The sequence below is a fragment of the Lissotriton vulgaris genome, chromosome 11 (genome assembly GCF_964263255.1).
Source record: "Lissotriton vulgaris chromosome 11, aLisVul1.2, whole genome shotgun sequence".
NCBI classification, from domain to species: Eukaryota; Metazoa; Chordata; class Amphibia; order Caudata; family Salamandridae; genus Lissotriton; species Lissotriton vulgaris.
The window spans coordinates 162859650-162887231 of NC_141699.1; positions in this window are offsets into that span (position 1 = coordinate 162859650).

Consider the following 27582-nt stretch of genomic DNA (forward strand, 5'->3'; position numbering starts at 1 on the left):
AAAGCTGCAGCACTATCTTAAGTAGGACTTACAGCATTATTCTTTGATGTATGCAGGGGGGAAAAAGCGATACACATTGGGGCCGTATTATGGTGTAGGACGCATTTTCATTATTTTGCCGGGCACACCTTTAAAATGGTGTGACCGGCGCAAACAATTAAAATGCACCCTACTGCCATGAATGCACTACCCCAGGGCAGCCATGAACACGCTGTGCCCTGGGGGCAGCACATTCACGTGAAATACGGAACAGCTGCTTTAAAGCCCCTCTGTGGTTCACAGTGCAGGCGGCAACCTAACTGCACTTTCAAAGGGAATTAGTGGGGTGCTCTCCGGAGGCTCACCAACAGTGCATCACCTTTTAAATGGTGTACTGTCAGCGTGCCTTCTGAGGGCTTCTTTGCCTCTGCGCCTGTGTCGGTAATAAGAATACACACAGATGATGGACGGAATGCAGAACAAATTAAAACATTCACCCCCATTCAAGAGATCTGGGTTAAATCCATCATTCTTTTGCTCACCATGCCACCCCAGTTTAGACCCAGCCTTATGCAAATCAGTCTTGACCCTGTGCCTCAGGGGAACAGTCCAGCCCGAACTGCCAAGCCAGGTCCTCTCTGGACCGGAAACAAGCATCCTAGGAATAGTAATACGGCGCGGGCGCAGAATCAAAAGGATTCCCTCATTTGCATGGGGCACGCCCCCATGCAAATGAGGCAACGCCCCCTTGAAAATAGAGCTGGCGCTTTATGTGCGCCAGTGCTATCGATATTACAGAGGGGGGCGCAAATGTGTCTGTGGCCCTTTCTGTAATACCAAAGTGCCCCGGGGGTGTGCAAAGCGGGCGCAAACGTGTGTGATCCAAGGCAAATATTTTTATTTTACGTGCCTCCTGTTTATCATTATCACATGAAAGCTTGAAATTCTTGAGTTTGGGATGTGTGCTATACAAATATCCCTCTTGTGTTTGAGTTAATAGAGTATATTATTGCCCCATGTTTAATTCGATCTGAATTCCAATATAGACCGCACATGACAACTGGCTTGCCTCTTAGTTCACTAATTGCATCATTGTTTGTGTGGTGAGGGGGTAGCTATGAATCTTTCTAAATGTAATCTGATGCACCAAGCTGAACCACTTCACCTGATAACGAAGTACATTTTTTTTTTAATTTTGAAGAGACTGTCATATTTGTACATGATGTTTGTTGCACGAATGATAAGATAACCTCCGCACCCCTCCTGTTTCAGATCAGAGTCGCTCTTGTGTTTCATACTAAAGTCGAAGCTTTCAGCCACTCAAGTTTTTCCAGGTGATCAATGATTGAAAAATCTAGATTGCATTAAGAAACGGGTAGATCACTCGCAGCATGGTTTCCGGAGGGGTCATAACACGGAATCCGCCCTGACCGTGGTGCATGATAACATCCGCACCACGGTTGACAAGGGCGGAAGTACGTTGCTGATCCTTCTGGATCTCACAGCTGCGTTTGACACCCTGTCTCCCCTCGTTTTAACATCTCGTCTGAGGGAGATAGGGGTGGAGGGGCACGCTTTAAGCCTGTTGGCCTCCTTCTTGGACCAGAGGGAACAGAGAGTGAAGCTGGGAGAGTTCCTATCTCCATCCCTGCCGCTGAATTGGGGGGTCCCACAGGGGTCGGCGTTAAGCCCGACCCTGTTTAACATCTATGTGACCCCCCTGGCCAGGCTCATTAGATCTTTCGGGATGGAGGTAGTGTCGTACGCCGATGACACGCAGATCTTGCTGTCTCTCGCCCAGCCTGTCAGCTCCTCTGCCTCTAAGTTTAGACTCTGCATGGAGGCAGTTGCACTTTGGATGATCAACAATTCACTGCGGCTAAATGGCGAAAAGACGGAGATCCTTGTATTCGGCGAGAAGGAAGACATCTGGTCGGCGGAATGGTGGCCCGAATCCTTGGGAACCTGTCCGGCCCCAACTCGTGCAGCACGAAATCTGGGGGTTATGATTGATCCCTCCCTTGATATGGCTCTTCAAGTAAGGCAGACTATTTCCACCTGCTGGGGCATCATTGCAATCTTGCGCAAAATCAAGTACTATCTGTCTGTGCAAGCTCGGAAACAAACTGTCGTAGCTCTGATAACATCTCGGCTCGATTATTGCAATGCTTTATGGGGCGGAGCCAATAAAGGTCTGTTGCAAGGCATTCAATCGGTGCAAAATGCAGCAGCGAAGTTCGTCCTGGACCTTCCGAGAAGGTCGTCAGAAAAGCTTTGAAAACATGGCTCTTTGGTAAAGCATACCCTTAGCTTTTGGTTCTGCCTTTTCTTTCTTTTTTTTGATCTCTGTGGTAGGCGCCTTGATGCCTTTGGGCAAAGTTGCGCATTTATAAGTTTAATTTCATTCATTCATTCATGGCATGAAGGGCGGAACGTACCACACGCCCCCAACGTTTGTCACGCCCCAGCACACGCCCACAGCACAACGCAGACACGCCAACAAGGGACTACTTTGCTGGCACGATCTTTTACCTTTTAAATGTATATGGTGGGCGTCTGCATAGCCTAAGTCCTTCTGCTGCAACTGCCCTTTCCAAGGCTGTATTGGGTGTTGTGATTGGTGCTGTGGTTCCTGAGATTACCCGCCTCAAAGGTTTGGGCTCTCTCTTTATTATATTCGTATAGATATGACACTGGGGGTGATAGCACCAGTGTAGTTGCAGTTGAGCTATAGTTTCCATAGGAAAGGTATTTTTTTTCCTTTACCTAAGTTTAATAAATCCACTTAAATTTACAAAAAAAGTTAATCCACTTTGGGTTGTTCTTGGCAAGTTTCTTACAGTTCAGGCAAGTGGGGCCCAAGTAAAAGGGGGATACCAAAAGTGTAATTTCCTATTGTAGTTTTCATAGGAGGATTTGCTCTTCAAAACAGAAAAAACAGCTAAAGGAATTAAAGTTAGAGAATGGGACAACATCCTTCAACCCATAACTCACAATCCAAATGCAATGCTTATGACCTTACAATATTTAAACCAATAAATAACACATAAACGTAAAATGGAATGAAAGAAAAATGCATAATCAACTCAGTTAATGAAGCAACATTCATAGTTGTCTGTTACAAATTGGTGAAGATATTCCATAAAATGATTTACAATTACATATGCTTCATTAAAGACGAGGTCCTGAGCATTGCATCTGGTGAGCAAGTTATGGTTTGCATGGCTGTTGTGCATGTGAGGGATTGCAGTCCTAATCATAATCTGCTAATGTAGTGCTTTTAAATTATACCCATAACCAGACTTTAGCTGAGGTTTTTAGAAAAATACACGCGCACACACACATTAAAATGTGTGTGGTTAGGAACTGTAGAATAGACTCTTCATGGACAAAAACCGTATGTTGCACCATGAGAATTAACAGGTCAACGCCTTAACCAGGAGTAATTCTCCCGTCGGTAGAACTCGTGATGGGGACAGCCTTCTATTAGTATATCTGTTTGGGACCACGTCCGACTGTTAACACATACCGGCGCTCCACCAAAGCCAACAGAAGTTCCCGCGTTTGGGCTGTTCTTCAAACCAGGATTTCCCTAAATCCAGTTTTATAATTTTTCTTCATTTGGTGGGATCTACTTACCAGTGCCCCTGAGCCATGTTGCTTTCTGCTCTTTTCAAGTATGACCAGACATTCCAAGGGTCACTCGCAATATACAGATTAGAGATGTAGATGGCACAGCATTAATTTGCCCTCGGTATAACATTCCCGTGAACTCTGTTTCACAACCAGTGGTTGTGAGCACCCTGCGCAGTCAGTAAATCAGTGTGCCTATATTCTGAGTGGATGGCCTCCTGCCACTGAACATATCCAGACAGACCGTGCCCTGATGAAGGATTATTCTATCTGTCTATTCCGAAACGCGCATCGGCGCATTTCTGTTTATTGAAGTACTCATCAAGTACAGTACTGATCACACCATATATATTTATACAATGAGCAATTCTTTTTATTTTTTGTTTGTTCTTCTCTGTATGTTATATGTTCACCTGTTTTGTATATTGTTTTGCTTAGTCCCAGGATCTATGTCGGTTTTGTTATCATTTGTACTGTGAGATATTATGTGTTTTGTATGTATTTGTACTATTGTATTGTTGTTGTGGGTGCTCACCAATTGAATACATAGAATCATTCTACTATATGTATTCTTTCTCATGTTTTTATATAAAAAAAATAATGATGCTCATATATTTAAAAAAAAAATGAATTTATGAATATATTTTTGTATATTCGGTAAACAAACTTTAAATACCACTTGTCGGGTGCATGGCCTTTTGTATATCATGGACATATTGCATCCTAATATATGAAGTTGTTTGGAGAAGTTCTTGTTTGTATTTGCCATTGCAACATGATAATTAACCCTTGTTTTTCCTATTTCAACATTTCAACATTTGAGCAATATAAAAGAATGTTGTCATATAGGCAAAATGGAGGCGCAGCAGTATATTTCACAACTTAGTTGAGTCACTTGGGGTTCCATTGTTTAAATGAAAGAAAGTTCAGCCTCTTTCGAAGACCTACTTTTTGCCACCCCAACCCTGCACCAATTTAAGATAGATCCGAAAATGCACTTTTTTAAACAGCAGTGTATCACGATACAGTAACTGCCACTTCCACTAACAGAAGAGAGATGCCCCTCCAATCACTCATTGACTGTATATTGACCGTTGACCATATACAGATAGTGCCTCGCTGCCTCTTGGCTACTTGCACTCTTTACAAATACAACAAACATTAAGAGCCATACAAGAAACTCGTTATAATTAGTTTGAGGATCTTCCCTTTGATTCCGTAGGCTGGAAAGTTGGGGCACCACATAACTGAAGAAGAAGGAGGGGGCAAATGGCCTCTGTGGAGGGTACTTGTTCTAATCTTGCACTCTTTTCCCCTGGAAGATAGCAAGGGACAGTTGCAAGGAATTACTGATAGGAATGCAGAATTATACCCATAATTTAAGCATATGTTCATTTGTAGGGTACACATTCAACCCTAGGGGCACTCTTAGCGAGATGGATAGATAATGTATGTTTATTTTTACTATACTCAATGGTATTCATTTAATAGATCTCAGAAGTTTGATGGACTTAGTCGACCTGCTGACGTTCAAACCTATGACCATGGGATCAAACACAGGTTTCTTCAGTGGATGTATTAGACCACCAAACCAACAGACCCTGACATAGAATCATACCTACAGTTTTCCTGACATATGGTCTTTGCGGGTGAAAGGCAAAATGTACAGGAGCTAGGTCTGTTGCATGAAATACATTGGTACTATCTGTCGTGGCTAATTCTCCTTCAACCTTGCCAGCATTTCAGAAACATTTCGATGAGTTAGTGGGGATAGTGAAGAAATAGCCCAATCCAACATTGGACATCTGTGGAGGTAGAAAAGGTGGAGATGATAGAAGTGTTGACCAACAGTTGATATCTTGTTGTAGGGAGTGAGTTAAATCACTGTTTGGTTAATGGCTGTGCTGTTGTGCCCATTCTAAACCATTAGTGGTTCTTACTGAATCCATGGATCTCCCATATCCTGCAGGCAAGAGCTGCTGGTAATGTTACATCTTCAAGGTCAGTGGGATAAAGACCAGGCACTGCTTCAAATCCTCTGCTTACTTCTGTTCTGCAGCTCGTGGTTTCCTAGTGGGCTGTGGCTGAGATCTCAGTGCCCTTTCCCTTCTCTACACTTCTTCTATCCGAGAAAACCTACAAGGATTGGCTAGGGAGGTGAAGGAATGTGGTATCACCAAGTCCATCCAATCTGGCACTGCATTCCCTGACAGCGGCTTGAGGTGGTGTTGTCTTGGAAAGTATTTGACTGAACAGTCAATAGGCCCAGGAACTAATTTATTGTAAAACTCCCACCCGCTGCTTGTGAAAGATGAAAGCCAAGCTAGAGGTACATGCATTAATAATGTTCTGCATTGGTGTAGAAGATGAGCAGCCATGTTATTGAGCTGGTGATGTTCTAAAGATCTCCTGTTGGAGCTGTTGAGAACTTCAGCTATGGGTGAACTGGTTAAGGGGCCCAAAGGAAATGGAGGTGAGGTTGTTCACTCTGTATTTCTAGATTCCACTCTGGTTTAATCCGGCAGGTATGGGCAGAGTAATCAGCGTGAGCTCCAGTAGGTCCAAAGGCACCATACAACAAGAATTTTCCTTTTTCTCAGTGCCCAGCATCAGCTGAATGCGGTGGACTCACGAGGGGTAAGCATTGCTGGGCACCGAATCATGATCCAGTGGATCTGCCCAATGTTGTATTTAAATACATGGCCTACAACCTGGTTGGTCTGGCTAATAAAGTTATTGCTGTCTTTATAGGTTCCCAAGATATACGTTTTTTTCTGGAGACCTGGGCGGGGCACTATTAAGGAGGGTAGAATTTCAGACGTTTAAAAAGCTTTTCATCATGGGGCTTCGTGAGGTGAAGGGCAGTTTGCAGACTCCTCCCTCTCCTTTGGGGTTGGAATAAAGCTGAGCGTGATTAGATTGTCAAGATGATGGTACTGGAGCACACCCCTTTGGTTTAATACATAAAGTGTGATGCCATGGGTGATTTTAGCGGCCAAACTGTCCTCCTGAACATGCATCAGTGCACAGGGTTCTTGTGTGTGTGTTGAAGTGGGCAACAATTGACAAAATGGCTTCAATTTGAAGTCGCTTTGACGTTTCTCTTATTCGATGTATCAGGAATTTTGGACCCCAAGGCTATCGTTAAAGCTTATTATAATTTCTTACAGGTAGTAGAAGAGGTTTTGCAAGCACTCACAATCAGTGGCGGCTGGTGACATTTGAAAGTGGTGAGGCGTAGCGCGCATACCTGAACAAACTCCCCCCTCTTCCCCCCCCCCAAAATTGTCTTTATGTATGAACTGAAATTTTTAAACAACTGCACGATTTCTAAAGCAAAACTACTAATCCCAGAATGCAACATCCTGTTATCTAAATCGCCAAACCAACTTGAAGGTGTCACACATTAGATGGTTTTACTTAGCCACAAAGAAAAGGTTAAAGTGTGAAATAAAGCATATGCGTGACGGTCTGTGCACTTCCAAAAGTGTGCACATGCAACATCTTGTTATTTTGATAACAGGAGTCTGCACATAGGCGGGTGACGGGTGAGTCTGGTTTGTGACAAAGGTTGTTGGAATTCTTACTTACACGGTATTGGTGGTTTGCTCGAGAGTGACACCAATGCTGGTGCTGTTGTATCATAACAATTTTCACCAGTCTTCCTAGATATTTATACTCGGGTCTACTACGCTGTCAGAATGGTGTCAAATGTGTCATTTTATTTGTCCAAAAGACCACCTTTCATTCTAAATTGGTGTCCTCTGCAATCCCCTTGGGAACCGCAAAAAAGCGGTCTCCGTTGCTTATCAGCGCCAGGATTGGCTGTGGAGGAGCGTAACTCCCTGCCCCATTCGGAGACCGGAGGCTGCGGTATGAGGCAACCCTCGGTCTCCCAAGGGGGAGGCTACTGCGCATGTTCGGGCTGGTCAGAAAAATGACCAGCCCAAAGCAAACATGCGCGCCAGCCGCCAGTAGCACTGCTGAGCAGCGTGAGCACGCACGCTCACAACAATCCGATCAAGTACAGCCCCATCCCCTTTCTCACCTATAAGCTACATCTGGTGCGGCCGGTGAAGTTTCAGATGGCAGTGCGCATTGGTTGGTGGGGCAACGCCCGAACGCCCCAATGGACGCACCGCCGCTGCCCACAATGGAGGATGGTCATATAAACGTGCACAGGGTGGTTGGGTTGGCAAAAAGGGGAACTGCAGTGAAAAACAGGCTAGTTTAGCCTCTACTGTGAGAACATTGAGGACTGAGGGCCAAATGTAGAAACTCGATTGGCAGCTTTGAAAAGACCTGAACCTGCAACAAGTCGAAGGAGGATGTGAAAGAGTTTTTTAGTAGTTAGCAACCACAGGCTATGGAGTCAATTTAGAAAACAAGTAACCAAATGTAGACCATATTACTTGGGTGGACCATTTTTAGGCACCCAGTGTGGAAACTGCAAACGCAGGAAGGAAGTTGGTACAAGTGGTGAGTGGATTCCAGGTAGGGGTTGTGACGTAGTTCCTGGAGGTTTATCAGGCTGCAGCAGTCAACCTGTATCTGGAGGGGAATTGGGAAGCATAAGGCAATCATCATGGTGGAGAATATGTTTTTCTGGCATGGTTGAGTCTGTCCTCAGAAAAATCATTGGTTGATATGAGGGCCGAGTGGGGAGTTATTACTGGAGGGGGAGTATGGGGGGGGGCTCATAAGATCATTAAGCTCATTTTGATCCACTTATGAGGTAACCTGAGTGTGGTCTTTTTCCAGAGAGCACGGATTGAGACTGTGCAGGTTACATTTGCTTTTTAAGGTTCCCCTGATGAAGTTGTTCAAGGCAACTTTTATGCTTTAAAGTGCCAGTCACAATATTTTCAAAGCCTGTCTGCCTGCCTAGATTCAAAGAATTCTACAGAGAAGGAAGCGGGATGAGGATGCCTGTGAAAGGTGCTTGTTGTAGGTCACAAAGCTTTCATTATTGTGTCCAGAAGATGGGGGAGGTTATGAGTAAAATAATTCTGTATCTCAAAATTGTGTGATCGTACTAGATTCTGTTTATTCATCGCCCTTAGCGATCAGTTGTAGCCATGTGACTGGATGAGGGCTCAGAGCATGAATCCCGCTGTGACTCTGTGATAGGACAGCCAGGAAAGTGGTTGATTTTAAAAAAATCATTTATGAGTGGCAGTGGAAGACCTGGCTTGTACCTATTTGAAGGGGGACAGGGAGTAGCAAAGGTTCTTACAATGGTTCTGCAATTTCTTTGTGGTTTACACTAGGTTTAACAAGTACTGGCAAAGCCAATAGGTCTTGCCTAAACAGCATCTATTGGGTTTCTGAATGCTTATTTATACATGTCGCACAGTACCGAGGGCTGCTGTGCAACATGGCTTAAAGGGGAAAAAGCGCCATGTTGGGATCATAGCTTGCCGCGTCTAATTGCTTTTTTTTAACTTTAAGTAATGTTTCACATTTGCCAGGGCTGCTGTGCAACACGTCTAAAAAAATTTTGACAACCTCACAGCTGTCTTATAGGCGAAACCTATTGACTTTGCCAATGCTGGTTTAAGAACAATAGATTTCGCTTACAGCACATGCACGCTGAACGCAAAGCCTAAAAATGAAAGGGATCAGGGCTTCTAAGAGCTCACAATATCTGTAAACGAAGAAACTGAAGCCCATGGAAAAAAATCACACAATTTGTTCAAAGGAGGAAGCCAGGATTGGAAACTCCATCAAGTGACCAGTAGACCACGTCTTAAATGCTGTTATGCCGAATGGTTAGCTTGTAACAAATGCGCACATAAAATCTGACAAATTTAAGTAAAGCATTATTTTGTCTACATTTATGCCCAGAGCCACTGTTTACAATAAGCATTTGCAATGCAAAAGGCCTCTTATTAGTAAAGTTTGAGGTATTGGTATTGTAAATGACAATTTTTTTATTTATGTGTTTGTTTTGAAAATAGCAAAATTAATAGCTTTGTCATTTACAATGCCAATAGTTATAACTTTTGCAAATGTGACACCTATAGCATTTGTAATGCAATATGTGTTGTATTTACGTGACTTAGATGTATTGATATTACAAATAGCAATGGCTTTTAATTTTTTTCTATAAAGTCTGTTTTTATTTCTCCCTCAAAGTAGGGAGCACGCAAAAAAAAAGGTGACATGTACACGGCGATAAGCCTACAACCCCAAGGGGGCCGGCCGCGTCAGAGAAGATGCAATAGAATAACATGCCTGCAATTCGTATTTCCTTCAAAACATTATACACATCTTTTGCCCACAGCCCAATAGGGCCGGCCGCGTCAGAAAAAATAGAAATAGCAGTCTGTCATGCCTAATAGTCACCGCCACTGCAACCTAGCTCCTAGGGCCAGGTATCGACCAGAGATTATAACTAACAAAACTACCGGACCAGAGTGGTCCAACTTACAACTAGGTGCCTAGAGAGAGGCATTGGAACAACCAGGACAGCAGAGGAGAGAAAAAGGGAAAAAGTGAGGAAAGCAAGAGTCAGGAAAGCGGAGAGGAAGGGCCTTATAAACAGCGAAGGGGACAGCGGGAAAAGAGCCTCCATATATCCCCCCAGTGACAGGGCCACCCGCCACAAGCCGCTGTGCAGGTTCCAGATCAATCATACCAGGGGTCTACGCGATACAGGGGGAAGCACAGCATCGTCCACTAAGTGCAGCGCTCTCAGTCTAGGGGGGCATATTTCTCGCATGTTCGGTTTTGCACAAGTAGGTCACCAGGGGTTGCCATACTGCCTTGAAGCGTGTTTTGCGAGACTGCAGTCTAGCTGAGAGTAACTCTATGGTAATGACATGCCAGAGGCGCACAAACCACGCCGCAATAGGGGGCGTCTCCGTCTTCTTCCAGTACAGGGCAATGAGTTGTCTGGCAGAACCCAGCATTTGTAGCGCTATATTCCAATCACTCCGGGTCAGAGCTAACAGATTCGCAGGTTTGATTCCCAGCAACAATGTACTAGCGGCATCAGGCAAAGGGAACCCCAGGACCCCTCTAATGTGACTCAAGACCTCCTTCCAGAAGACAGTGATCGAGGGGCTGGTCCACCAAATGTGTAGGAAATCCCCAGGCGCGGCTTGACATCTCCAGCAGTTGGGGGAGGAGGTTGGGAACATTTTATGTAAGCGCTGGGGCGTATAATACCATTGGGTCATCATTTTAGATGCATTCTCTGGTTGCGGTACACTACAGTATACTTTAGGGATATCTCGCCACAAACAGAGCCACTGTGTCTGTGTAATATCGGCCCCCAACATTGTATGCCACCGTTGTTGATAGGCCTGCAAAGGCGGCGCCTGAGGATGCTGCAGTATCTGATATATCTTGGAGACCAAGCCCTTCGATTCCGTACAAGAACGGGCTAGGCGCTCGAACGGGGTAAAGTCTCGGGTAGCCCCCGGGTACACTGCATCCGTCAGCACCCAGTGGCGCAGCTGGAGATATTGCATCTCAGCCTCGGGCGGGAGCCGGAATTCCTCCCTACAGTGGGCAAAGGACTTGAGGGTGCCCCCATCGAAGAGGTCCGTAAGAACCCTACAATCGCCCTGAGACCATCTACGAAAGGCTCTAGTGTGGAGAGCTGGTGGAAACCACGGGTTGCCCTCGATAGGGGTGTGCGGGGAGGGGAAAGTCGTGAGACCTCTACGTAATGCTATTCGGTCCCATATTTCCAAAACAGTCTTCGTGGGAACCGCCAGATAGGCGCTCGCGGAACGCCCTGTTTTATGGTTCCATGCCAGGTCCCAGATGGTGTGGCCGGTTACAGCCCTGTCCATATGGAGCCACCCCTTTTCCCTTTCTCTGGTGCCCCATTCAACTACGTAGCGCAAGTGAGCAGCCCAGTAATAGTCCACCAGATTAGGACACGCCAGCCCTCCACGGTCTCTTGGTGCCATAAGAAGCGCTTGGGAGAAGCGTGGCCTCTTTCCCCCCCAGATGAAGTTGGTTAAGTCCTTCTGGAAATTCCGAATATTATGTAAAGGGATGGGTGTAGGTAGACACTGGAACAGGTAAAGGAGTTTGGGTAAGATGGACATTTTTATTGCATTGAGTCTACCCAGCCATGATGGAATTAGTGACTTCCATCTCCGTAAATCCTCGAGGACCGATCTGCGGCAGTCCCTCCAGTTGAGTGGTGACCAGCCATCTAGCGAAGGGGTCAGATGAAGACCAAGGTACCTAATGTGGCGTTCTGTCCAACGATACGGGCACATCTGCTCTAGCAGGGGGTTTTCGGATTTAGGGAGAGTAAGGTTGAGTGCCCAGGATTTGCTGTGGTTGATTTTCAAGCCAGAGACTCGCTCAAAGGTGCATAGTGTGGAATGGAGTGCTGGTAAAGACTCTCGGGGTTCGCTGAGGGTGAGGATGAGATCGTCTGCATATAGCGCCACTTTATGGTCCTGACCACCCATCGGGATGCCGTGGATGTCTGGAGGCGGACGAATCATATCCGCCAGCGGTTCAATCGCTAAGGCGAACAGTAAAGGCGAGAGAGGGCAGCCCTGTCTGGTCTCTCTCCCTATGTTGATCGGATCCGTTAGCTGTCCATTCACCCGGATCCTGGCCTGCGGTGCAGCATAAGGCGCCATGATTCTAGTGACCATCTTCGGGCCAAGCCCCATCTTGCAGAGGACCGCCCGGAGGAATGACCAGTCCACCCGGTCAAACGCTTTTTCAGCGTCTAACGAGAGGAGGCAGGCCGGGATCTGCCAGTGGTGTGCCTTCCCCACCAGGTGAGCCACCTTCCGCACGTTATCAGCCCCCTGACGACCGCGTATAAATCCCACCTGGTCCGGGTCAACCAGGACAGGCATATGAGGGTCCAGCCGCTTCGCCAGCACCTTGGTGTAGATTTTAAAATCGGTATTTAGTAGAGCTATCGGGCGGTACGACGAGCAAAGTGTGGGGTCCTTTCCAGGCTTCAGGATTAAGGCGATTTCCGCCATTCCCATGTCCGGAGAGGGACCCTGTTCGTCAGTAAAAGAGTTGAAAAGCCGGAGAAGGTAAGGTCCCAGCTGTGCCTGAAACAGGCGATAAAAGGAGAGCGGTAGACCATCAGGGCCCGGCGTTTTCCCCAGGTGGAGCTCACTAAGGGCCGAGGCTATTTCTTCCTGCGATATTGGCTCCTCCAGGAGCTCTGCCGAGTAGGGGCACAATTTCGTCCCACCATAGTGCTCCAAGACTTTTTCCACCAAGTCGGGGGATGGCGGCTCCGCAGTGTACAATGTCGCATAGTAATCCCAGAACGCCCGGCTTTTATCCTTAGCCGCCACTGCTCTGGATCCATTAGGCAGTACTACGCTCGCTATGTGGGACTTGGCAGCCCTAACTCGCAGCCTCCTCGCTAAGAGTCGTCCAACCTTATCCCCCCCCTCAAAATGTACCTGTTTCAGAGCCAAGAGGGAGCCCTCAGCCCTGTTCGTACGCAGCAGTCGCAGTTGGCCTCGAAGGTTCGCCAAGTGGCGTCTCGTTTGCAGGGTAGAGCCACCCCGATCTTGCACCTCCGCCTCCTTCAGATCTTTCACCAGGCCATCCTCTACTGCTCTCGCCTCCCGCGACCTCGCAATCGCAAGAGACGTAATATGACCCCGGATTGTGGCCTTAAAGGCATCCCAGACCACCGAAAAAGGCGTCTCGGGCAAGTCATTTTCCGCAAAGTAGGAGGTAATGGCCCCACGGATGTCCTCCACGTTCGCCGCATCTCGAAGGATGTGTGGCGGTAAATACCATTTCCTCTGGCGAGGGGGACACTCACCCGGGTCCCGAAAGAGCAATTCCACGTGGGCATGATCTGAGATTGATATGTCAGACATCTGTACTCCTTCTACCTCCCGGAGAAGATCGTGGGACAAAAACATATAATCAATGCGGGAGTGGGACCGGTGAGCACTCGAGTAAAAGGAGTACTCTCGTTTATCCGGGGAGAGATACCGCCACGCATCAAACAATCCTAGTTCACCGATCAGCTTGCGAAGCGCCAGCAACATTGCACCAGCCCCATTAAAGGAGCCCTCACTCCGATCCATCTTTGGGCACCACACCAAATTGAAGTCTCCCCCAAGAATTAGCGAGGGGCCACCCTGAGATATCTGATCCCGCAAGAGGTCCCGGAGGAAGCGATCCTGCGCCTGATTGGGGGCATATACATTGCACAGTGTTAAGCGGCGGCGTCCCACCTCGACATGTACCCTAAGAAAGCGGCCATCGCCACCTCGGAAGGGCCTTTCCTTCCCCCGCCTGATGCCAGCCCTGCACATAATCGCCACCCCTGCTGTTTTCGTGTCCGCCGCTGCCCAGAACTGTAGAGGGTATCTAGGGTGAGCCATGCGCCCAGTGTCAGTCTGTAGAAGGTGTGTCTCTTGTAAAAAAATGATATCTGGACTGTGTCTTAGGAGATAGTGCCAGACCTGCTTTCGCTTGTTGGGCGAGTTAAGGCCCTTAACATTGAGGGACAGAATCTTTAGGGGGCCATTCATACTACCAGCCATACCAGGAACCGTCAGGAGTCGCTAATGTGACCGTCATCACCGATCTGCACACAATCCTCACCCCCCAGCCCGAGACCCAGCCTTCATCCCTCCTCCCCACCCATAGTCCCCTCTCAGGTCCCACACAGAAGAGAAGAGAAACAGAAAAGGAGATAGAGAGGAAAGGAGAAGTAGTGGAGGAAAGAAAACACAAGTCAGTCAGCCGGAAAGGCTGGAGGATCAAACCAGGTAAACACGGCCAACAGGGCCAGGGTTCTCTGTCCCCAGTACAGGGCATCCTACACCCGTAGGTTCGGACGCTCTCCGGGATGTCACTCCCTAGGGGGCAGTTCAAAGGGGTCGTGATGGACATAGCGTATCAAGAAACACGGGGCTCCCACTGCCCCAGGACCAGCCAATTGAGTCCGGGAGCGCGGAGTCATGTTATCAGCGCACCAGGAGAAATGCAGCACAGTAAATTCTGTCATCAGGGCACGAGGGGGGCCCCCTCGACTTCGGGCTTGTCTCCTTCCAAGGACCGGATGTGAGCTATGATGTCCTGCTTGACCAGACCGTGATTGGACTCCGTAGTTGAGGGAGTGCGCCGGCGCCTCTGTACCGTCGTCCAGTCCGGTCCCGCTGGTGTCCGCTTTCGCGCAGGTGGCCGGGTCGGGCTTGCCGGAGGGGACGTCGACAGGCGGAGAAGCTGCGCCGCCTCGGTGTAGGATCGCAGGGCCCTGCGCCTCCCCTCCCACTGGAAGATCAACGCGAAGGGGTGCCCCCATTGATATGGAATGTTCATGCTCCGTAGCTTCTCCGTGACCGGCCGGAACGCCCGTCTTCTCTTCAGCGTGTTAGGCGCCAGGTCTTGAAAAATGTGGATCTTGTGGCCTCTGTACTGGAGGTCAGGTTGGTCGCGCGCGCGTTTCCATATCGCCTCCTTCTTCACGAAGAAGTGCACCCTCGTCAAAATGTCCGGTAAGAGGCCCGGTTTACCCGCTGGAGCCGCTACACGGTGTGCCTTGTCTAGGGTGGGGGCGAGACATCATCATCACCCCGGATCTCGTGAAGGAGTTGCACCACATAGTCCATTATGTCCTCCCCCTCTTCTCCGAGCGGAACTCCCCGGATACGGAGGTTGTTTCTTCGACCCCTGTTCTCCAAATCCTCCTGCTTGATCTGGAGTTCGATATTCTGTTCCTCAAGGGTCAACAGGCGCTGCCACAGTTGCTCCTGATCCTCTGTGCGCGCGTCCATGGACTTCTCCATGCTATCGACCCGGTCACCAAGCTCTGTTACTTCCCTCCGAAGTTCTGTGACACAGGAGTGCACCTCCGAACGTAGGGAGCCGATCTCCGCCTTCAGTTCAGTCATAAAAGTCGCCTTGAAGGCCTGGGTGACCGGCGGGGACTCTGTCGTTGCCCGTGACGGGCCTTCTCCAGCCGCAGGTGCCCCAGCCTTGCCCCACATGGCCACCACAGTGTTATCTTTAGGAGACCCTGCCGAGTCACCCTTGGCGCCTTTATTAGAGCGCGTCATCTCCTCCCGGGCCGCAGAAACTAGGAGGATGGGCCCACCTCCCGGACACGGAAGCGAGACAGGCTCCCCTCTCCACACAGCTGCGGAGAATCAGCGATGGCAGGAGGGGGAGGGCAATGGGGGAGGCCCACCAGGAGAGTGTTACCGGCCAGATCACAGAGCAGGGAGCCGGCACCCCCAGGCCCCTCAAGGGTCTCGGACCCAGGCCACCAGACCCCGGCCACTGGGTAACAATAATGGGCCCCCTCACCCCCTCCAGACAGTCAAAACGGCTCACCTCCTGTCCAAGTGCACTGTGCAGCCACGCAAAGGTACCCGTGGGCTTCCTCCGGGCACCTCTCTCCGTCCAGCCACCAGCCTCTCCCGCACCGGTCAGTGAAGATCACTCCAGAGCCAGACGCTCGAGGGCACAGGGGGGCCAGTCGCCGTTGATCGCCTCCACACCACGTGTCGCCTACCCACAGCAGTGCACTTTCACCTGGCAATGCAGCCCCTCTGCATTCGTAAAATGGCGGTCACCGCACCCCTCAGCTCACCAGACGGCAGTCACCAACCGCACCACAGGTCCTCACCGCTTCCGTTGCCGCCTGTAGCCAGATCAAGGCCAGCACCGATGGTCCTCCGACGACTCGACCCGGCTCCCACACACCTCTACGGGGGACACACCAACTCCTCCAGCATAGGCCGGTGGCCGACCCGCCACCGCTGAGGTCCGGTCTCCAGTGACACGTCCGGCCCCCACTCCTCAGTCCTCCCCGGCTGTCGCAATGCTCCCTAGCGTGAAGCGGAGTGAGCCGAGTGCTCCCAAGAGCCCGTCATGGCAGGTCACCCCGCGGGGCACACAGGGGGGTCGATGCACCGTCCTCGGTGGGATGGGGCGGGCGGGCCGTCCCGACAATTGCTTTCCCAGCGCTCAGAGGCGGCGGGGCCCCGGCTCCGGGCCCGGCCGCAGATCTCCCCCTCCTCGGCGCCCACACACCTTCAGGACTGCGGTGGAGATCCCCCGGTAGCAGCCGTCGCTCAGGGGACCAGTAATTCCGCCGTCGGTCGCCTCCGGATGCCGCACTCGGCTGATGGCAAAGGTCGCGTCCGCCGACTCCAGGCTCACAAAATGGCGGGCACCGCTGCCGAGGGTCTAACCGTCCCGTGTCCGATGGTGCCCTGCAGCCGCCGTTGGCACGGGTCGTTTGCCGGGCACTCGAGCAGAGTATGCCTACACCTCCAGGGCAGTCGGGGACAAAAGCAGAGAGCCCCGGAACCGCAAAAGATAGCAAATTAAGGCCGGTGGCAGCGGGAGCCCCACGAGAGCACGTCCGCTCACATCGCCGCAAGCCACGCCCCTCGGCTTTTAATTTTTTTAAATAATTAATACTTAAATAAAAGTTATTGTAATTTATATTGGCAATAGCTTAAACGTTTGTAAATAACTTTTGTGAAGATTATGTTCAGTGTATTTTATTGTGACGAAAATCCAAGAACAGAAGTGAAATATTAACATCTTTTTGTGACATTTGTAATAAAGCTTGAAACATTGAGAGAACATATTTGAACCAGTTGTTGTTGAATGGTTGCACAGATTGATGCTGTAGTGGCGCTGAGTGATGTTGTGGTGACGAGTAATGCTATAGCGTTCAGTGATGCTGTGGTAGCGCATAGTGATGTTGTGGTGCCCCTGAGTGATGCTGTGGTGGTGCTGAGTGATGCTGTTGTGATGCGATAGATAGAGTGAGGGCGACAGATAGATAGAGGGAGAGCGATAGATAGATAGATAGATAGATAGATAGATAGATAGATAGATAGATAAAGTGAGGGAGTTAGATGGATAGATGGAGTGAGGGAGATAAATAGATAGAGGGAGGGCGATAGATAGATAGAGTGATGGCGATAGAGTGAGGGCGATAGATTGATAAATAGAGTGAGGGCGATAGATAGAGTGAGGGCGATAGATAGATAGAGTGAGGGCGATAGATAGATAGAGGGCAATAGATAGATAGAGTGAGGGCGATAGATAGATAGATCGATAGGGCGATAGAGTGAGGGTGATGGATAGAGTGAGGGCGATAGATAGAAATAGTGAGGGCGATAGATAGAAATAGTGAGGGTGATAGAGTGAGGGCGATAGATAGATCGATAGAGTGAGGGCAATAGATAGATTGATAGAGTGAGGGCGATATATAGATAGATTGAGGGCGATAGATAGAGTGAGGGAGATAGATAGATAGATTGAGTGAGGGCGATAGATAGAGTGAGGGCGATAGATAGAGTGAGGGTGATAGATAGATAGAGTGAGGGCGATAGTTAGATAGACAGAGTGAGGGGGATAGATAGAAAAACAGAGTGAAGGCGATAGATAGACAGAGTGAGGGTGATAGATAGACAGACAGACAGATAGATAGACAGATAGAGTGAGGGCGATAGATAGACTGAGGGCGATAGATAGACAAAGGGCAGACAGACAGACAGATGGATAGATAGATAGATAGATAGATAGATAGATAGATAGATAGATAGATAGATAGATAGATAGATAGATAGATAGATAGATAGACTGAGGGCGATAGATAGACTGAGGGCGATAGATAGACAAAGGGCAGACAGACAGACAGATGGATAGATAGATAGATAGATAGATAGATAGATAGGTAGATAGATAGATAGGTAGATAGATAGAATAGATAGAATAGATAGATAGAGTGAGGGTGATAGATAGAGTGAGAGCCATAGATAGAGTGAGGGCGATAAGAGTGAGGGCGATAGATAGAGTGGGGGCGATAGATAGAGTGAAGGCGATAGATAGAGTGAGGGGGATAGATAGATAGATGGATAGACTGAGGGCGATAGATGGAGTGAGGGCAATAGAGTGAGGCGATAGATAGAGTGAGGGTGATAGAGTGAGGGCGATATATAGATAGAGTGAGGGTGATAGATAGATAGAGTGAGGGTGATAGATAGATAGAGTGAGGGCGATAGATAGATAGAGAGAGGGCGATAGATAGATAGATAGATAGATAGATAGATAGATAGATAGATAGATAGATAGATGGATAGACTGAGGGCGATAGATAGATAGATAGATAGATAGATAGATAGATAGATAGATAGATAGATAGCTAGATAGATTGATAGAGTGAGGGCGATAGATAGAGTGAGGGCGATAGTAGATAGAGTGAGGGCAATAGATAGATAGAGTGAGGGCGATAGAGGGAAGGCGATAGATAGATAGAGTGAGGGCGATAGATAGATAGAAGATAGAGTGAGGGCGATAGATAGAGTGAGGGCGATAGAAAGATAGATAGAGTGGGGGCAATAGATAGATAGAGTGAGGGCGATAGATAGAGTGAGGGCGATATATATGAGGGCGATAGATAGAGTGAGAGCGATAGATAGAGTGAGGGCGATAGATAGAGTGAGGGCGATAGATAGATAGATAGATAGACTGAGGGCGATAGATAGATAGATGGATAGACTGAGAGCGATTGATAGATAGATGGAGTCAGGGCGATAGATAGATAGATAGAGTGAGGGCGATAGATAGATAGATAGATAGATAGAAAGATAGAAAGATAGAAAGATAGATAGATAGATAGACTGAGGGCCATAGATGGATAGAGTGAGGGCGATAGATGGATAGAGTGAGGGGGATAGATGGATAGTCAGTGAGGGACAGAGGAGGGAGAAGAATGTTAATATTATTGACACGGCTGTAAGGAATCGGGATATCAAAAATGCGTTGATCTTGCACCATATTCCAGTCACACATTGGAGGACAGATGTTTTGCATCTGGAATATTTAATATAAAGGGAGCTTTGTTTAATCATAAAATACATTATTTAAGTGCATGGGTGTCACTTTTCTGAACTTCGCTTGAACCCCACAAGTGCGTGACTGGAACGCAGGAAAGATCCTGTATTTAGCTGGTGGAATAGAAACATGCGTCAGTATGCCTCACAGTGTGCTGACACCACTTCTATCCAAGCTGCCCACCCCCTTATCTACTCTTTAAACCCTTTGACTCGAAAGAAAGAAAGAGAGAAAGGGAAGGAGAAAAAGAAAGGGAAATAAAGATAGAGAAAGTAAGAGAAAGAGAGAAAGAAAGAAAAAGAAAGAGATAGAGATAGAAAGAAAGAGAGAAAGAAGAGATAGAAAGAAGAGAGAAAGAAATAAGAGAAAGAAAGAGAAACGAAGAGAGAAAGAGAGGAAGAAAGAAAAAGAAAGAAATAAGGGAAAGAGAGAGAAGGAGCGAGGAAGAAAGAAATAGAAAGAAAAAGGGAAAGAGAGAAAGAGCGAAAGAGAAAGAGAGAGAAAGAAAGAGAAAGGGAAAGAAAGAGAAAAAGAACGAAAGAAAGATAGAGAAAGGGAAACAAAGAAAGAAAGAAAAAAGAAAGAAATAAGGAGAAGTAAAGAGAAAGAAAGAGAGAAAGAGAGAGAGGAAAAGGAAGGAAAAGAAAGGAAGCAAGAAAATAAAAGGAAGGAAGACAGAAAATAGAAGGAAGAAAGAAAGACATTGGTGTGGTAGCTAGTATGTGCTGAGTGACCGAGAACTGAGCTGATGTCTGGTAAGACAGACACCCACGTGGGCAGCTGGGCCGACCTGCTTTCTGTACACAGAGCTATGGGGGAAAGCCTCAGCAGACTCCAGGTTTCACTGTGGGCATTTCAAAGTGCCAGACTGCATTTTAACTCAGGCTGACGTCATTTCAATTGAAAGGCAGACATTCGGAAAGGAGCTCGTCTCCTCGCTCTACAAATTACTTAGTGACTCTACCAACAAGTCGAAACAAGCTTGCAGTCTCAGCGCTGAATTTACATTCGCTTCGACTTAGGTATTGTTAGTCAATTACGCTTTGCCTTTAGTGAGAATACACCTAGGGAAGTCACACGTTGTGAGTGATTAGCACTTCAGGTGAACATACTCACGGCTGAGAGGGCGCTCTTTCAGCACAGATCAGGTTTACTTTTTAGCAGCATTTAGTTCCTGTAGTCTCAGTCTATTGACAATTTCGGAGAACCGCCATTCCCAAGTTTCCAGTAAAGCGCTTTGCAATCATATTCGGCTTGCATTAAGAATACGGGCTTTATCAATAAAAAAAAAGCCCAAATAAACATGAACGTGTAGAATTTTTGCTTTCAATTCAGCTGTTTAAAGAAGGCTAACATGGCGACTCACTGGGGATATGATAAATATAATTTTGATGTACACTACAGTGAAGTAGACATATTGCAAGTTTGTACACAAATTGATGTTTGCGTTCAAGGTTCGCTACTTACACATGACAAGGCACAACGTGAAAGCACTGGTGTAAAAATGTAGATTTGATTGCACAGTAAAATGTTGAGGCGCCTGCTGGAGACGGATCCTAAGGTGACAGACTGTGAAGGAACAGCCCTTGTCACTATAGTACTACCACAGTTTTACACTTACTATAAATGAATGGAAAGTTCTCGTGTGGATGATACATTGCTTACAAAATACAAATCAATTTGACTGAAATGGTAAATGTGTCGCTTTCTGTCTCAACATGGGTTGCATTGTGCTAAAAGACTTTTCTAGACCACAAACATTAAACACAGCGTCATTAGTGGATTGATGTGTTCCACTTGAATGCCTCCTGCCTAAACAAGCTCTCGGCATTGCGTGGTGGGGGCGGGGGAGCGGCTTCCTTTGAAGTCTGATGCTGATGGTGTGCGATGTGCACGCGCCCGGCTCACATGTACTGTCGAGCCGAGTGGTCGCTCCCAGCGTCCCCTGCTGGTTCTGGTATCGTAGCGCTGCTCTGCCTGTGCCTCTGCCGATTACAATTGCCTGCTGCCTGCCGCTTTGCCTAATTTCACTGTTTTCACTGTTTTTATCATTGTTTTGGTGATTTCATTCTGTTTAGCGCGTCTAAAGTGTAGCGCTCCGCTGTGCTCCCCCCTCCGCCTCCATTTTAAGTGTTGTTGTTGTTGTCCTCGTGTGCCCGCCCCGCCTCCCAGCTGAGACGCCCTCCCACTGTACTGAAATAGCGCTTCTCCCCCTCAGCGCGCTGTGACTCACTCCTCTCATCGAGCCGAGTGGTCGCTCCCAGCGTCCCCTGCTGGTTCTGGTATCGTAGCGCTGCTCTGCCTGTGCCTCTGCCGATTACAATTGCCTGCTGCCTGCCGCTTTGCCTAATTTCACTGTTTTCACTGTTTTTATCATTGTTTTGGTGATTTCATTCTGTTTAGCGCGTCTAAAGTGTAGCGCTCCGCTGTGCTCCCCCCTCCGCCTCCATTTTAAGTGTTGTTGTTGTTGTCCTCGTGTGCCCGCCCCGCCTCCCAGCTGAGACGCCCTCCCACTGTACTGAAATAGCGCTTCTCCCCCTCAGCGCGCTGTGACTCACTCCTCTCATCGAGCCGAGTGGTCGCTCCCAGCGTCCCCTGCTGGTTCTGGTATCGTAGCGCTGCTCTGCCTGTGCCTCTGCCGATTACAATTGCCTGCTGCCTGCCGCTTTGCCTAATTTCACTGTTTTCACTGTTTTTATCATTGTTTTGGTGATTTCATTCTGTTTAGCGCGTCTAAAGTGTAGCGCTCCGCTGTGCTCCCCCCCTCCGCCTCCATTTTAAGTGTTGTTGTTGTTGTCCTCGTGTGCCCGCCCCGCCTCCCAGCTGAGACGCCCTCCCACTGTACTGAAATAGCGCTTCTCCCCCTCAGCGCGCTGTGACTCACTCCTCTCATCGAGCCGAGTGGTCGCTCCCAGCGTCCCCTGCTGGTTCTGGTATCGTAGCGCTGCTCTGCCTGTGCCTCTGCCGATTACAATTGCCTGCTGCCTGCCGCTTTGCCTAATTTCACTGTTTTTATCGATGTTTTGGTGATTTCATTCTGTTTAGCGCGTCTAAAGTGTAGCGCTCCGCTGTGCTCCCCCCTCCGCCTCCATTTTAAGTGTTGTTGTTGTTGTCCTCGTGTGCCCGCCCCGCCTCCCAGCTGAGACGCCCTCCCACTGTACTGAAATAGCGCTTCTCCCCCTCAGCGCGCTGTGACTCACTCCTCTCATCGAGCCGAGTGGTCGCTCCCAGCGTCCCCTGCTGGTTCTGGTATCGTAGCGCTGCTCTGCCTGTGCCTCTGCCGATTACAATTGCCTGCTGCCTGCTGCTTTGCCTAATTTCACTGTTTTCACTGTTTTTATCATTGTTTTGGTGATTTCATTCTGTTTAGCGCGTCTAAAGTGTAGCGCTCCGCTGTGCTCCCCCCTCCGCCTCCATTTTAAGTGTTGTTGTTGTTGTCCTCGTGTGCCCGCCCCGCCTCCCAGCTGAGACGCCCTCGCCCCTCCCCCTCCTCTCTCCATATATGACAGGAGTTCCCGCGCGCAGCGTTCACGCGCAGCGTTCGCGCCCCAGTTGCGCCGAAGGTGCGCCAAAGGTAAGCCCGTCTACGCCCGTCCGCGCCTGGACCGCGCCCAGCGCCAGACCCCCTGCCCCTCGCGCTGCGCTGTCCTCCCGCATCACCTACGATGCCGCCACCCTCCTAGCCCTTAACCCCGGTCGCGCCCCCAACTGCGTCCAAGCCGCTCCTGGACACACTCATGGACCTTTCTCCTGCTACTCCTGCAAATTCATCGGCACCGACAACATCCCCGCCACGACCACAACACAGATTCCTGACCCCAATCACCTACAATGCATCCTTCTCAACACCCGCTCAGTCCACAGACACGCCATTGACCTATGGGATCTACTAGACACCATCTCTCCAGACGTCGCCTTCCTTACGGAAACATGGATGAACGCGTCCTCCGCACCAGACATCACCATTGCCATCCCTGAAGACTATAAGATCATTCGCAAGGACCGTACCAGCCACACAGGAGGAGGAATCGCTATCGTCCATAAGAAATCAATCCGCATCTCAACCAGTTCTGACGCCAACCTCGCCAACTCCGAACACCTTCACTTCCAGATCCACATCGACCCCAAAACCACACTCAGAGGCACTCTCCTCTACAGACCACCAGGACCCCGCGCAAAATTCAGTGAGGACATCACGGACTTCATCACTCCACACGCGCTCCCCTCCACAGACTATATTTTCCTGGGAGACCTCAACTTTCACCTCGAAAAGATCAACGACCGCAACACCGCCACCCTCGTGGACAACCTTGCCAACCTCGGACTTAAACAACTAGTCACTTCCCCCACCCACATCGCAGGTCACACACTCGACCCCATCTTCACATCCAGCAATCATGTCTCCTTCAGCCACACCACGGACCTCCTCTGGACCGACCACAGCTGCGTTCACTTCACCTACAACAAACCAAAACCCAACATCCACCTCCAACCTACCCTGCAAAGAAACTGGAACAAAATCACCACGGACCAAATCTCCGCATCGCTCCTTCGAAACTCCCCAGCCCTCTCTTCTAACGCTAACGAAGCCGCCGCCAACCTCACCCTATGGTTATCCAACACCGCCGACACCTTAGCACCACTGAAAAAACGTCAAAGCAATCCTGGCAGCAAGAAAGCCTCATGGTTCAACGATGATCTCAAGAAGTCCAAGAAACTCTGCCGCTCCCTTGAAAAGGCCTGGAAAAAAGACCCAACCACCAGCACCAAGGACGCCTTCAAAAACGCCTCCCGCACTCACCACCAAATGATCCGAAAAGCCAAGAAAACAGCATTCAAGGATCGACTTGACAACAACGCCCACAACAGCAAGGAACTTTTCAACATCGTCAAGGAATTTTCCAATCCCTCGGCCAACTCCAACGACATCACCCCCTCTCAAACCCTCTGCGACTCCCTAGCCTCATTTTTCCACAACAAGATTGCAGACATCCACAACAGCTTTGACAACCAACCCGGAAACCAACCCACCCTACCATCTGCTGTTCATCTTCCCCCCGTGAACACCCTTAACGACTGGAACCCAATCTCCACTGAGGACACCATCCGCCTGATGAACTCCATCCACTCAGGATCCCCCACAGACCCTTGCCCTCACCACATCTTCAACAAAGCAGACTCCGTCATAGCACCACACCTCCGAGACGTCATCAACTGCTCCTTCAACTCCGCCACCTTCTCGGAAGACTGGAAACACGCTGAACTCACCGCCCTTCTGAAAAAACCAACAGCGGACCCCACCGAACTCAAAAATTACCGCCCCATCTCGCTTCTTCCATTCCCGGCCAAAGTCATCGAGAAAGCTGTCAACAACCAGCTCGCCGCCTTCCTCGAAACCAACAAATCCCTCGACCCCTCACAATCTGGCTTCCGAGCAAAACACAGCACTGAAACCGCCCTCATCGCAGCAACAGACGACATTCGAACTCTACTGGACAATGGAGACACAGTCGCCCTCATCCTCCTCGACCTCTCCGCCGCCTTCGACACAGTCTGCCACAGCACCCTTCTACAACGCCTCAATAACATCGGAATCCAAGGAAAAGCACTTGAATGGATCACCTCGTTCCTCACCGGAAGAACCCAGAGAGTCCGCCTTCCTCCATTCAAGTCCGAAGCCTCTGAAGTCATCTGCGGCGTACCACAAGGATCCTCACTCAGTCCCACCCTCTTCAACGTATACATGAGCCCCCTCGCGGCCATCGCACGCCAACACAACCTCAACATCATCTCTTACGCGGACGACACTCAACTGATCCTCTCTCTCACCAATGACCCCAGCACCGCCAAAACTAACCTACACGAAGGAATGAAAGAAGTTGCCGAATGGATGAAACAAAGCCGTCTAAAACTGAACTCAGACAAAACAGAAGTCCTCATCTTAGGTTCATCCCCCTCTGCATGGGACGACTCCTGGTGGCCGGAAGCCCTCGGAAAAGCACCCATCCCGACAGACCACGCACGGAACCTAGGCGTCATCCTGGATTCTTCACTCTCAATGAACAGACAAGTCAGCGCCGTATCCTCTTCCTGCTTCAACATTCTTCGCATGCTCAGAAAAACATTTCGCTGGATCCCCTCCGAAACAAGGAAAACAGTCACCCACGCTCTGGTCACGAGCCGAATGGACTACGGAAACACCCTCTACGCGGGTACTACCGCCAAACTCCAGAAGAAACTCCAACGAATCCAAAACGCCTCAGCCAGGCTCATATTAGACATCCCACGCAACGAACACATATCTGGTCACCTTAAAGACCTCCACTGGCTTCCCGTCAATAAGAGGATCACTTTCCGACTACTTACCCACGCACACAAATCACTCTACGACATCGGACCAGATTGCCTCAACTCACGACTGTCCTTCTACACCCCCTCCCGCCAACTACGCTCTTCCAGCCAAGCCCTCGCCATCGTACCTCGCATCAACAAGACCACCATGGGAGGCAGATCCTTTTCATACCTGGCTGCTAAAACTTGGAACTCACTCCCCGCTTACCTTCGCCTTACCCAGAACCACCTAGCGTTCAGAAAGCAACTTAAAACGTGGATATTTGACAAGTAATCCTCCTCCCCTTCCTAAGCGCCTTGAAACCCTCTGGGTATGTAGTGCGCTATACAAATTCTATGACTTGACTTGACTTGACTTTGGGTGCATTTTTCAGAGCCCTTACTTTAATCTCGCCAGCATCCCTAACGGGATTGCTTAGGCTCGACCTGAAAGGATTGCTTTGCAGGCTTTTCCATCTTTTCCTATCTTTTTGTTCTTGAACACCACGGAGCAGATTTACTAATAATTTACACTGTGATTGTGTTACAAAAGTGACGCAAATTGGGGCAAAATCTTTTTGTCCAATTTTCTTTCCTGCTCTAAACTAGCTGGAAATAACGTAAAAATTAACGCGACGCAGCACATAGCGCTGCTTTGCATTACTTAGCTCTAAGGGGGCGTACTATGGGTGTTCCCATGCAACCACTCAAGGTTTCTGAAGCTAAACCCAATTTACTAAATAAAGCAGACCGGGTTTAGTGTTAGAAAATAGCACACCTTCCAACCAGGCACTATGAAGGAGAAATGTTTTTTTTTCTCCTTTATTTTACGACTTCCCCTGTGTGCTGCACTGTACAGCACACATACAAAAGCGGGAAAATGTTTAAAATGAATCTAAGCATAGTATTTTGTACTGGATGGGTATCCTTCCAGTACAAAACTTATGCTTGACTCACGTAGACACCCTTGCACTATGGTGCAAAGGTGTCTCCATGTTGCACACCAGCTAATTTTAGTGCCAGCACTAGGGAGAGGGGATGAGAGTGCCATATTTCAGTAGAATTGGCGCTCTCCTGTTCCCTTTTCATTTAAGACTGCTGCACTGCGCAGCGCGAGAAATTGGTAAATCTGGCCACACGTTCTTTACATAAAGACTGGACAAAAGTCGTTGTACTCTCATTTTCATTATAAGGATGCGGAGCTGACATAATCTATGCCAAAAGTGACATTTAGTATAACATTCTATCCAATTTTAAAATAGTTCAAACACCAATAGCATGCAATCGATATATTATCGTGTGTCTTTTAAATATACTTTTGGGGTTGGGTCTCTTTTAGGACAGACTTTTGATTTAAAAATACTGCATTGAAACAAACGCCATACATTTAAGAACAAATGGAGTTTGCCTTTAACCTTTCATATCAGTGGCACAGCTAGACCTTTTGCCGCCCAGCGCAGTAACTGCTATTGCCGCCCAGTAGGAGGGGGGGGGTGATTTCTGTGTTTGCCGCCCGGCAACAGCTACAGGTAAGGGGGGGGAGGAGGCCGCCGCCCCTAAAACATCATGCTGCCACCCCCCTTGCTACGCCACTGTTTCATATACATAAATAGTAATTACTTTCAGAGAACAAAAAAAAGTAGAGGCAGTTGTGAAAAGATAACTTAACAGAATCATTACAAATTATGTATTCACATCAAAATAAAATTACAAGTATTGGGAATTGGTGTACTTGCGTTTTAAAAGTGAAAATATATAATAGAAATATCATGTGTAAAACATGAAACACTTTCTCCAATTTGA